Source organism: Stenella coeruleoalba (genome assembly GCF_951394435.1).
Source record: "Stenella coeruleoalba genome assembly, chromosome: 17".
NCBI lineage: Eukaryota > Metazoa > Chordata > Mammalia > Artiodactyla > Delphinidae > Stenella > Stenella coeruleoalba.
Genome location: NC_137163.1, coordinates 64,460,852 through 64,475,201, shown reverse-complemented (window position 1 = coordinate 64,475,201; position 14,350 = coordinate 64,460,852). Strand labels below are relative to the sequence as shown.

The 14,350-nt window shown below is 35.9% G+C and overlaps 1 long non-coding RNA gene across 1 annotated transcript in view; it reads left to right on the top strand.

Annotated features, from left to right (window-relative positions):
• The window catches only part of LOC307176405, a 134,551-nt gene that overhangs the window by 28,258 nt on the left and 91,943 nt on the right, over window positions 1-14,350 (top strand). Inside the window, exon 5 of the long non-coding RNA XR_013824730.1 lies at window positions 12,221-12,354. This is a non-coding gene — a long non-coding RNA (uncharacterized lncRNA). The remainder of the gene's footprint in view (window positions 1-12,220; window positions 12,355-14,350) is intronic.

The following is a 14,350-nucleotide window of genomic DNA, read 5'->3' as shown; positions in this document are numbered from 1 at the left end:
TGTGTTCCAACTTAGCTTTTGCTAAAACAGGGTCATCCTTGAACTTGTCATCTGCTGAGGTATTGAATTCCCTATTTCATTCAATTACATGATCTTAAGAATGTGGCCATTTGCCATTTCTGTCTCAACTTTGAACACATGTTTTTGCATCTAACTGTTCGGCTTAGGAACCCCTCAATTATAAATGACCTAATGGAAAAAAAGAGTAAATCATTTAAGGAACTACCTAAGTAATACAAAAAAATGTTGTTTTTGTTTAAAACTAAGTATTATTAATGTAATTTCCCTGGTGATGACAGATTTTAACTCTTCAATGCATGCTACTACAATATCTGAGATAGAAATTAATTGCTTAAAGAGTAAAATATTCCTTTAGTTTTAAGAAGAATTCTCATGTTTAATGAATTTTTAATCAGGGTAATATTTTGAGAGAAAATTAGTTGTCATTTTTTTGTAATTTAAAATAGGATCCTAATGTGGACTAATTTAATTTTAAAAATTTATTTTCATATGTGTATATTGTGTTACTCAGTTTTCTTCTAAAAATGAAGTGGACAGATGTTAGTTTCAGATATTTATAATTAAATGGTTGAGTCAAATTAAACATAATTTGTCTTCTCTGCTGGGCTAAAAACTCTTTAAGGGCACAGACTGTGTCCTTTTCATTCCCCAGGTGGAGAAATGACTAGGACAGAGTTTAACATATAGTAGGTACTCATTAAATGTTGCTGAACTGATCTGAATCTTTATGTGGCCAGACGTAAAACACCTATTTTATTTTTATCATACAGTCTTCAACTAAAGAATAAAATAGAAGTTCATACTTTGCATTCATCCCATATCTTTTTTTTTTTAATACTTTTTAGATCACTTTCACATAGTTACACCATTTGATCCTTTTGGAGTGATGGGTCTAATTAAGTCTTACCAGTCCATTTTTCTTGCTTGAAGTCACACTCCTGGTTAATTAGTTACATGGCAGGAACCGGAGACTAGGTTTTTTTTCCTTTTAAAAACTTGTAGGCCCTTTACCTGTTTTATTAGCGATATGTGGGATGGGTCAAATTGCCTCTTTGTAGAATAAGACTTCTTATTTCAATTTGGAAATTAAGAGTGCTGAAAAGACTATCACTTCTACACAAACAACAAGAGAAAAAGCTGACAAGCTGGAAATTAATGACGTTTGAACCCATGAGAGAACTGAGTTTGCAAGGCAAACAACTACCCTGAAATATGGGGAGAGACAAGTACTTGCAAAGAAAGATGTTGCCAAATCCATGTAAGCCAAAGAGAAGATTCAGCTAGAAATTTTTAATGAATTTCTAAAGGTTGGGTGGGAGTGTGAAGTCCCTGGGGCTGCAGACATATGTGTGTGTAGGGGGGGTCACAATCTCATGAATGATTTTCCTCTAGGAACTCACAGGGCAGAGTGGGGAGAGGCTTAAGAAAACTTCCCCTGTGATACTGGCTGGAGCAGGGGAGAGAACAGAAGCCACTGCCAAAACACTGCCAGATTCATCTTCTGTATCACCTCGGAGGAACAAAACGCTGGATATGCAGGGAAAGGCAAGAAATGTATAGACTAAGACCTCTGGGGGATGGCTGGGACTCTATAGACCCAGTACTACCCCTGGAGAAGGAACAGGAGTACTTGAGAATGTCACAGACCCAAGACCCAGGTTCGCAATGCCTGCCTAAATCTGAGGCTTAGTAAGAACATCAGACAGTACCTCCTTCCCCCACTCCTCCACCTTCATTACCCTATCATTGTCAAATAAAATTAAGAGTGGAATTCAGCTGGGAGAGCTGCAAGAGAGAGAATCTCTGCTGCACAAAGGAAAAAAACCTAAACCAAGTGGGAGACCCAGAGCCAAGCAGGAAGCAAGCTTCAAACCCAGCCCAACTCCTGACTTGATGGGCATGAACCCCTATATTAACAGCCCAACAGAAGGAAAGGTGTGCCCATGTCCAAGTATAACAATTATTTATCTCAGTATCTATTGTCTTGCACAGTACATCCAACTTTAAACAAAAAACTTTTGGCATACAAAGAGGGGAAAAAACACCACAGTTTAAAATGACAAAGGAGTCAGCAGAGCCAGACTCAGATATGACTTAGATGTTGGACCTATCCAATGGGGAATTTAAAGTAGTTATGGTTAATATGTTAAAGGCTCTAATGGAAAAGGTAGACAACATGCATGGTTGAGTAGATACTTTTAGCAGAGACATGGAAACTATAAAAATGAAAATCCTAGAAAAGAATAATTCAGTAACAGAGATGAAGAATGCTTTCAAATATTTTACCAGTAGATTTGAGGTAGGTGAAGAGCCAATGAGCTTGAAAATGGAGATAGATCAACAGAAACTACACAAAGTGAAACACAAAGAGAAAAAAAAAGAATGATAAAAAAGAGAGCATCCAAGGGCTAAAGGCCAATACCAAATGACCTAACATGCATAAATGGAACTCCAGGGGAACAAAAAGAGAAGAGGGCAGAAAAAATATTTGAAGATGAGTAAGAATTTTTTAAAAACTCAGCACCTATGAACATCATATTCTAACTCCCAAAAGCCAAAGATGGAGAGAAAACCTTGAAGGCAGCCAGAGGAAAAATTAATGTTACATTAATGAACAAGGAAGAGAATTACAGCAGACTTGTCACTAGAAACCATGTAAATAAGAAGGCAATGGAATGATGTCTATAAAGTTCTGAAAAGGAAAATAACCTGACTTATATCCAGTGAAAAATATCTTTCAAAGGTGAGGCAGAAACAAAGCCTTTCCCAGACAAAAAAAACTTGAGGTAACTCGTTAGCACAGATCTACTCTGCAAGAAATGTTAAAGGAAGTTTTTCAGGTAGAAGAAATATGATACCAGATACTTGGATTTATACAAAGAATGAAGAATGAAGCTAAAATGGAATATATTTTTAATTTTTCGTTGTTGTAAAAGCTAACTATTTAAAGCAAAATTTGTAATAATGTGTTTATTCCATAAATAAAAGTGAAATGTATGACCACAGTGACACAAGGAATGGGAGGACTTGAGAATGTCCTGTTACATTGTATATGAAATGACATAATACTATTTGAAGGAAAACTCATTAACCATTAAAAAGTTAAGTGTTAAAAAATATATCAAGCCTCTGTAAGGAAGATACTGTGGCCACTGCTCCTGACTCACCACAGTTCCTTCTTGCTGAGGAAGAAGTCAGTCACAAAGTTATGCTCCTGCCATGTGGCAGCCATGGCTTTTAAAGCTACTGGAACTACACCAGTGGACCCAGAAGGGGTGGTTCACTGAGTAAGAATTACCCTAACTGTCCGCCATGTAAAATCCCTGGGGAAGGTGTGTGCTGATTTGATCACAGGCTCAAAGGAAAAGGACCTTAAAGTGAAAGGACTGTTTCGGATGTCTACCAGGACTGAGAATCACTGTGAGATAAACTCTTTGTGGTGAAGGTTCTAAGACTTGGGAGCATTTCCAGGTGAGGATTCACAGTGACTCATTGACTTGGACAATCCTCCTGAGAGTGTTAAGCAAATTACTTCTATCATTGAGCCAGGATTAGAGATTGAGGTCATTGTTGTAGTTGCTTAAATCAACTATTTTAATAAATTGATTATTAATCATTTTTAAAAGAGGTATAAATAATAAGTAATTGTAGGAGATAAAATAGATCGTAAAATGCTTAGTCATTCAGAAAAGGCAGAAAGTGAACAAAAAAGCAAGAAAGGCCAAATGGAACAAATAGAAAACAGCCAGCAAGATAGTAGATTTTAAGCCAACCATAACAATAATCACTTTAAATGTCTAAATACCTCAGTAAAAAGGCAGGTTGCTAGACTGAATTTAGAAAGAAGACTCACTTATATGTTGTCCATAGGAGACTCACTTTAAATATAAAGACATAGATAGGTTAAAAGTAAAAGCATATACAGGCACCCCCCACCCCCGGCTATCCAGAAGTAGAGTGTTCCTATGAAACCTTTCCTAAGCCAAAATGGCTTAAAGCAAAGAAGTAATTACCTTAGGACACATCTTGCTAACAGATGCAAAAAATAAATCGAGATAAAGCACAGATGGTCACACAGTTCAAAGCTATGGTGGCTTGAGCCTGAGATGCTCAGTGTAGTTCTTCGGGAAGGAGCTTGGTAGTGCCACTCTCTCTGCTGGGGGTGCACTGTCTGTATGCTGCAAAATAATGCTGAACGCTATTTATTTTTTTATTAAAGTATAGTTGGTTTGCAATGTTACATTAGTTTTGGGTGTACAACGTAGTTATTCAATATTTTTATAGACAGTACTCCATTTAAAGTTATTACAAAATAATGGCTGTTATTTCCCTGTGCTCTACAATATATCCTTGTTGCTTATTTATTTCATACATAGTAGTTTGTGTATCTTAATCCCTTACCCCTATCTTGCCCCTTATCTCTTCCCTCTCCCCTTTTGACTTTTGCCTTTTTTCAGAAGAGCAAAAATCCTCTTCAGATTTCTTAATCAGCAAAAACAGGTACTAATGTAGGGCTTTCATAAAAGGGAAGTGGTATAAACGGGAGGATACCTGTACCAGTCAAACACTGTGGCCTGTCTCCCCCCAAAAAAGCCAAAACTGGGTTTTCATTAAATTCAGTCAAAATAGACTTCAGAAAAAGAATATTATCAGAAATAAAATAGAACATTACATAATGATAAAGTGGTAAGTTCTGCAAATGGACCTAACAGTCCTAAAGGTATACACACCTAAGAGCATAGCTTCAAAATACATGAGGCAAAAACTGATGAATCTGAGAGGACAAATAGACAAATCTATAATTATCATTGGTAACTCCAACCCTCCTTTATAGTTATTGATAGAACAGTTAGGCAAAAAAAAAAAAAAAAAAAAAAAAATAGGGATATAAATGACCTTATTTGTTCTACCAACTATGTCAACCAATTTGACATAGTTAACATTATCACTCCACCAAAGAACTTCAGAATACACATTCTTCTTAGGTGCACATGGAACATTCACTAACATGAACCATATTCTGGGTCACAAAGTGAACTTTAACAAATTTAAAAGAACAGACATGATACCAAGTATGTTCTCAGATCATTATGGAATTATATTAGAAATCAATATAAAAGATAAAAGATAGGTGGAATATTTCCAAATATTTGGAAATTAAACAATACATTTCTAAATAAACCATGAATCCAAAAGGAAGTCTGAAGGGAAATTTTAAAATATTTTGAACTCTCAATAATAGGAAAATAAATAAGCCAATTAAAACAGGGCAAATGATCTTAACAGAAACCTCACCAAAGAAAATATACAGATGCAAATAGGCATATGAAAAGATGCTCAACATCATTTGTCATTCGGGAATTTCACATTAAAACAAGATACCATTACATGCCTATTCAAATGGTTAAATTTTTTTTTAAAACCCTGACAATACCAATTGCAGGCAAGGATGAGTAACAACAAGAACTCTCATTATTTGTTGGAATGCAAGATGATACAGCTACTTCAAGAGACAGTTTGGCAATTTCTTACGAAGCTAAACATAGTCTTATTATACAACCTCGAGATCAAACTCCTAGGTATTTATCCAGTTGATTTTAAAACGTGTTCACACAAAAGCTTGCACATGAATGTTTGTAGCAGCTTTATTCATAGTTGCCCCAAACAAATGTACCATTAATATAAGATGTTAATAATAAGGGAAATTGGGTGTGGGGTATATGAGAACTGTTTGTATTATTTTCATAATTTTCTGTGAACCTGAAATTGTAAAATTAAAAGTTTATTTTTTAAAATGTATCTGGAACTGAATGATAATGAAAATACAAGGTATCGAAAGTTGTGAGATGCCCCTAAAGCAGTGCTTAGAGCGAAATTTATAGCATTAAATACTTAATATCTCCAATCAACAGTCTGAGTTTCTGGCTTAAGAAACTAGAAAAAGAAGATTAAATTAAGCCCAAAACTAAGGAAATAATAAAGATTAGAGGAGAAATCAATGAATTGGAAACAGAAAAAGATAGAGAAAAATCAAAGGAATCTAAAGCTGATTCTTTGAAGACATCATAAAATTGAAAGACTTCTAGTCAGGCTGATCAAGAAGAGAAGAGGAGTAATATCAGGAAGAAAATGGGAGATATCACTACTGGTTTCACAGACATTAAAGGATAGATGTACGTGGACAACTTTAATTTCATCAATTTAACAGTTTAGATGAAATGAATCAATTCCTTGATAGACACAAACTATTAAAACTCACCAAAGAAGCACAAATAACCTGAAAAAGCCCATATCAATGAACAAAATTGAAGTTATAGTGAAAAACCTTTCAAAAAAGAAAACTTTTGACCCAGATAGTTTCCCTGACAAGTTCTACCAAATATTCAAGGAGGAAATAATGCCAGTTCCTCAAATTTTCTTCCAGAGAATAGAAGGGGCACACTTAATAATTCATTCTACAAGCCAACATTACTCTAATACCAAAACCAAAGAAAGAAGACTACAGAGCAATATCTTATGACTATAGACCAAAATTTCCCAATAAAATATGAGCAAATTGCATTCAGCAATGGATAAAAATTATAATCTATCATGACCAAGTGAATTTCATCCCAGAAATACAAGGCTGGTTTCACATTTCATAACCAATTAATATAATTTGATGCATTCACAGGCTATAAGAGAAACACCAAATGATCATCTCAATAGATGCTGTAAAAGCATTTAATAAATGTCTACATTCTTTCATAATAAAAACACTTAGTAAACTAGTGGAATAAAGGAATTTCCTTAACCTAGTAAAGGGCATCTACCAAAAAACCAAAAGATAAACACCGCCCCCCCCCCCAAAAAAAACCCCAAAACAGAAACAAACCTACTGCCTATATTATGTTGAATGGTGAGAGATGACATTTTTCTTCCAAGATCAAGAATGAGGCAAGTATGTTTTCTTTCCTCAGTCCTATTCAACACTATTTGGAAATCCTAACCAGTGCAATAAGGCAGGAAAGATAAAAACAGGGATACAAATGAGAAAAGAAGAAATAAAACTGTTTCATTTCATAGACATCATGACTGTTGATGTAGAAAACCCAAGAATCTACACTAACTTTCCTGGAACTAATTACAGAAGTTAGTATGGTATCAAAATATAAGGTCAGTCGATTGTATTCTTATTTACTAGCAATGAACAATTAGAATAGCATTTACAATGGCACCTCCTCCCCTAAAGGAAGTACTTATGCGTAAAGCTAGAAGAAATATGTGCAGGATCTGTATGATGAAAATCTATGAAATAGTGATGAAAGAAATCAAGATCTAAATAAATGGGGATATATACCAGGTTCATCCCCAGTGTATCAAGCCAACACAGTCTCAATAAAGATTCCAGCAAATATTCTATAGATGTCAACAAACTGATTCTAAAATTCATGTGAAAAGGCTAAGTAGTAGAATAGACAAAACAATTTTGAACAAAAGAAGAACAGAGTTGGAAGACTATACTACCTGATCTCAATCAATATAAAACTACAAATATCAAGACAGTGTAGTATAGTGAAAGGATAGATACAGATCAATGGAACAGAATAGAAAATGCAAAATTAGACCCACATAAATGTAGTCAACTGATTTTTTGAAAACGATGCAAAGACAATTCACTGGAGAAAGAATAGTTTTTTCAACAAATGGTGTTGGAACAATTGGACATCCATATGCAAAAAATGAACCTGGACACATGAACCTCACATTTTCACAAAAATTAACTCAAAATAGATCATAGATGTGAATGTAAAATGTAGAAATATAAAAATTCCAGAAGAAAACATAGAAGAAATTCTGTATGATCTGAGCAGATATTCTCCAAAGATAAATGGACAGCAAAAACCTTAACATTACTAGTCATTGGGGAAATACAAATTAAAAAAATGAAATGCCACTGCACACTTAACAGATTGGTTAAAACAACAAGAACACAAAAACCTGACAATAACAAATGCTAGCAAGGAGCACCAGGAATTCTCATTCATTGCTGGTGAGAAATGATGCAAAATAATACAGTCACTTTGGAAAATTGTTTGTCAGTTTTTTATTGTTATATGTCTATTTTTCATACTACCCAGCAATTGTACTCCTTGAAATCTACCCAAGTAAATAGAAAACGTACGTTCACACAGAAATTTGTATATGAATATTTTTAACAGCTTTATTCATAAATCACAAAAAAACTGGAAACACACATAAAGAGATAAATAATCTGTGTACATAAAATGGAATACTACCTAGCAGCAAAAAAGGAGGAAATTGTTAATTCAACTGTTCAACTGTTGATTCACACAACAACATGGGTGACTCTTACTTGCATTTTACTAAGTGAAAAAGGCCAGACCCAAAAGGTTACGTATATCATGATTACAAATACATGGCATTCTGGAAAAGGTAAAACTATTGGAATTGAAAACAGATGAGTGGTGGTTATATGTTGTAGAGGGAGTAGGGGTTGGCTACAAAGTGCAATTTTTTAGAAAATTAATCAGGATATTGGAAGATTCTAGGACAGGAAGAAGACTGAGATAAACTGTATTATAACTGTATTACAAATGTATGACATAACTTCTCTGGAGGGAGTAGGGAAAAGGAAACAGACCTAAATTACTTTGGAAGAGTGTTTGATTGGATACTCTCAGGCTAAAGACAAAAAAGAACTGTACATAGAAATTGTATTCTAGTCAGTAAATTTAGTTTCTCATTTGGTTAGCAATTCTGAAACTACTTTACATGTGTAGGAGGGTTGAGCAAATACTTAAATTAATTGTAGATGATGGGAACCATGTTTCTCCCTGTCAGAGAAAGAAATTAAAAATAAGCAGTGGTGGGGAGCCTAACTTCACTGAGAGGGCCTAGAAGCAGTGACACTCTAGTAGTCATGAGCACACCTAACGCCCAGATCTTAGTTTCTAAATACCAACCTGCCAAAAAAAAAAATTGGAGAAACAGTTAACTCTAGGGCTATATCAGGAAAATGCAAGAGGAATCTGTGGCATCTTGTAGCACCAGAAAGCAAGGAAGTGCGAAAAACAACCCACAAGACAGATAAAGGTATGTTAATAAAACACAGAAGTTAATCTGTAAGAGCTTCCAATGGCTAAACCTGGAACAAATTTGAGCAACAAAATACATGATATTGGATTATAACCTAAGAACTAAAAATCAATATCTCTGAGTTCATACTGATACAATTAAATTATTGAATAAATAAACAAAAGGAGGAAAAGGGACTTATCTTCCTTAGAGAATAATTCCAAATAATAAATATAGAAAGGATGAGGGAAATAGAAAATGACCATTAGAACAGCTTAGTAATAATGGTTACAGGCGTGATCCACAGATGAATGTTAACATTAGTGGGCAGAACTTTACAGAGAAACGGTATTTACACAGCCTCGGTGTATCTTTCCTATGATATTTATTAATCACTATTGTGGTTTTAACGCATTTCCACAATTTCCTGATACTCGCCTTTCCAGGAGGTGGAGTTCAATCTCCCTCCTCTTGGGTCAGGCATAGATTTAGTAACTTGCTTCTAATGAATAAAGTATGGAAAGGGGGAAAATAGTGAATTTTACAAAGGAAAAACATGCAGTGAACAAAAAACTAAGTGATCAAGTTAACTGCACTAACCTTATTAACCAGTAGTAAGTCAGGCTGATATAATGATACGATACATGAGAAGGGTACTTGACTCTGATATTCTTTCTCCCAGTCCATATTCCCTATCTAATCATGAGAAAACAGCAAACACAGACTGAGGTCAGCCTACAAAAATACCTGACCAGCAGTCTTCCAAAGTGTCAATGTCATGAAAATAAAACAAAACAAAAAATAAATAAATTAAAAAGTAAAAACGGAAACAGTCCCAGGTTGGGGGAGACTAGGAGAAATGATGAATAAATGCAGCCTGGTACACTGCATTGGATCCTGGGAGAGAAAAGGGACTTTAGTGGAGAAACGGGTGAAATGTTTTGATAAGCTATAGTTATGTAGACATTAGCCTGAGAGAAAGATGGGTAAAGAGTATTCAGGAACATTCTGTATTATCTGTGCAATTCTTCTATAAGCCTTAAATTATTAAAAAATATTTTTAAAGGCATGTAGTAAAAGGATTTGATAAGTGAGGCAACTTGACAGTTCTTTGATCTATGCAAAGAAACATAGATTGGCATAGCCATAGAAATTTATATAAAGATAATAGCGTGATAAAATAATTCTTGTGCAGTAGTGTGTAAAGATACTATCTTTATATAAAATATAACATAAAAGATAGCAAAATAATTTTGGTGCAGTGTACTGTATGCTATATATACCAGTAGCTCTATACATCCCACAGCTATGTAATTAAGATCTATTTTTTTTTAATTTCTTCTAATAATACAATCTCTAGGGTTACACTACCCAATAAAACTTTTTACAGTGATGGAACTGTTCTGTATCTGTACTGTGCAATATGGTAGCCACTAGCCATATGTGGCTATTAAACACTTGAAATGTGGCTAGTATGACTGAGGAGGTGAAATTTAATTAATTTAACTTTAATTTAAATATAAATTTAAGTAGCCACATGTGGCTGGTGACTGTCATATTAGACGACTAAGCTCTAGATGATAAGCGCCTTGAGAGCAACAATTTGTCTTACTGAGTTTTTTTTTTTTAATTAATTAATTTATTTATTTTTGGCTGTGTTGGGTCTTCGTTGCTGCACGCGGACTATCTCTAGTTGTGGCGAGCAGAAGCTACCCTTTGTTGCAGTGCATGGGCTTCTCATTGAAGTGGCTTCTCTTGTTGCAGAGCACGGGCTCTAGGTGTGCAGGCTTCAGTAGCTGTGGCTCACGGGCTCAGTAGTTGTGGCGCACAGGCTTAGTTGATCCGCGGCACGTGGGATCTTCCAGACCAGGGCTTGAACCATGTCCCCTGCATCAGCAGGTGGATTCTTAACCACTGCGCCACCAAGGAAGTCCCCTTACTGAGTTTTTATCACTTGTCTGAACAGTACTGGAGATGTGTGATAAATAAAGCTGACATAGTTTTTGGAGATTCTAGTCTAGTGCAGTGGTTTTCAGCCTGCATGCACATTAGAATCACATGGAGAGAACTTTAAACAAAGTTTAATTTCTGATCTCCACTCCAGACAATTAAATCAGAATCACTTTAAGGCGGGTGGATGAGCCAGAGGAGGGAAGGGATGTCCAGATATAAGTATTTTATATAAAATACCAAGGAGAATAAGATATCTTAAACATATATCTCTGCAGTTCAGAGAAAGCAAAATAGATAAATCGCAAATCACAGATTTTAGTGTTTGTTGTAGTAGAAAGTAGTTAAAGAGAATCATTGCTAGGATTTTTTTTTCCTGGTCTATATACTACCTAGAGATTAAGTAGATTTGTTACCTGGGCTCTAAATGGTAAATTAACATGGAATGAAAGGTTTGAACCCAGCTAGGGTAAAAGCCAAGGAGCTGACCGCCATTATTTCCTCCCTCCCTATGAATTTCCTCCTTCAAATTCCTGGATATTTGTGTTTTAATTTGGTGTGTAGCTTGGGAGATTATGTTTAAACCATTAAGGGATTTTAACTGGAGAAAGGTAAGAGCTGAGGGGTAATTGTTACTGGATGACAGTATAAGGTGCTATCAAACATTCAGCTTCAACTTGGATAATCATTTATCTTTTCTACATTTAGAATGCCAGCTATAATCATAATCAATTACGTGTTCCTTTCCTGTTGACTTTTTTCCTATTCTTTTTCTAACAGAGTGATTTGGGGGAATGGGGAGCTGAGAGGCATAAAAACCCTATTAGTCATAGAGAATTAGTTGTTGTATAGAATTACTTATTACTGATGGTGAACTTTATGGGCCATTTACTAAGACTTGGAAATGATTTAACTGGTGTAGTGGGAAGAGCAGGGACATTGTACACAAAGACCCGGTTTTGAATCTCAGTTCTTTCACTTACTACCTATATAATCTTTGGCAAGTTTACCTTTGAGTCTCAGTTTCCTCTACTACATGGTGGGAATAATAATACCTGTCTTAATAGAGCTGTTGTGAAGAATAAATGAGCTAATATCATAAAGTACATGGTAGGCACTTAATATATTCTAGTTTTCCTTCCTTGGTGACACCTTATGCTTCTCTCCACAGGATAATTCCACTCGCTCCTTCTGCCTCTCAGAGGTGCTACACTGTGTCCTCACGTGTCTGTTATGCAACCTTCCATTCACTCCAGCATCACTACCTCACCTGTGGTCCTTCAGGTTCCTGCAGGTCTCAGCACGGTAACTACTATTACTCCTCCTCTTCCTACTATGAGTTCATATTTATTGAATACAATGTTAAACTCTTTAGATGTATGTCCACTTAATTAATAATTAGTAACATAGTTAATTATGTCTACTTAATCTTCACAATAGTGTTATCCCTATTTTACTGATGTGCATCAAGACTTAAATGAGATTTCCCTCAGGTCGTGACACTCAGCTGAGGTGACACAACCAGTTCACTCTCTTGGTTGGCTCATAGGTTGCCCAGGGACCCAATGACAACTTCTCAGGACAGAGTACAATCCTGTTCATGGTTGGGACTCCTGTGACTCCACCTGAAGCTTCAGCACTCTCAAAGCCATTCCTTAAACATTCCGTATCTTCCAGGCTTCCTGCCTTTCCACGCACTAGTCCTTCAGCCCTGTTCTTTTTCCAACCATCTAGTTAGCTTCAGCTTTGGTTTTGCAGTCTGGCAAAGATGTCAAACCCTCTGTGAATCCTTCCTCGCTTGTTGCAGGCCCTCCATCTTCCACAGCCTGTGGCACAAACTTGTAACTATAGCACTTTTCATACTCTTTGGAAATTAGTAATTCACCTGTCCCTTTTACTATACTATATTATTTACTATATTATTACTATATTATTTATACTATACTGTTACACTATTATCCTTCAGCTGCTAGCAGGGAGATGAATTTTCGCCACCTACTTGGTGTTTAATAACGGTGTGTGTGTGTGTGTGTGTGTGTGTGCGCGCATTGAGTTGAAATTTCTATTAAGGGAATTTTCATTCACATGCAGTTGAAAGAAATAATGGAGAGACCCCTTGTGTGTGTTGCGCATTTTCCTCCAACACTAACGTTTCGTAAAACTATAGTATAACATCATAACCAGGATACTGATAGTGATACAATTCACTGAGTTTATTTAGAATTTCCCTAGACTCATTTGTGTGTGTATGAAGATTACATTAAAATTGATCACGCATGTATGTTTGTGGATCCACCACCACAGTCAAAATACCAAAAAGGTCCAATACCACAGGGATCCCTCCTGTGCCCTCTTATAACCACGTCCATGTCCTTCCATCCTTTGCCCATTTCCCACCACGTCCTTAACTTCTGGCAACGATTTATCTGTCCTCCATTTCTAAAAATTGTCATTTTAAAAATGTTACATAAATGGAATCATGCAGTACGTAATCTTTTGGGACTGGCTATTTTAACTCAGCATAAGTCCCTGAAGATTCATCCAAGTTATTGCATATATTAAGAGTTCATTCCTTTACTGCTTGGTACTGTTCCACAGCATGTCTGCGCCATGCTTTCTTTAACCATTCACCTGATGAAGGACATCTGGGCTGATTCCATTTTGGGGCTATTATGAATAAAGCTGCTATGAACATTCCTGTTCAGATTTTTAGGTGACCATAAATTTCAATTTCTCTGGGGTAAATAACCAAGAGTGCAAATGCTGGGTCATATGGTAGTTGCATGTTTAGTTTTATAAGAATTGTTTGCCAAGTTGTTTTCCAGAGTGGCTGTACCATCTTGCATTCCCATCAATAATGCATGAGTGGTTCAATTTCCCTGAATCCCAGTCAGCGTTCAGTATTTCCATTATTTTTTTATTTTGGCCGTTCTGATATTTCACTCACTCTCTCCCTCTCTCTTTCCCTTCTTCCCTCTGACTTTCCTTTCTTTTCTTCATCTTGAGAATTACCCCTATCTCACTGTGTGCAGTCTTCTGCGAGGGCATTTTCAGGAGGGAAAAGCAGGGGTCTTTTATTGTAGAGTGGGCTGCTGACCACTCTCCTGCTATGGCTCCTCCTTTCCAGGACCCATGGTTGCTCTTTATTCCCAAGCTTGTTTCTCCAAATATCTTTCCAAGAGACCTTCAATATGTTTTTCACAGATTAACCTTTGCTTCCTTTAGCCAGATATCTGTTACTTACAATTTAGAATCCTGGCTGATAATCATTTGCTTTTTAAAAATGTAAATAATTTTCACT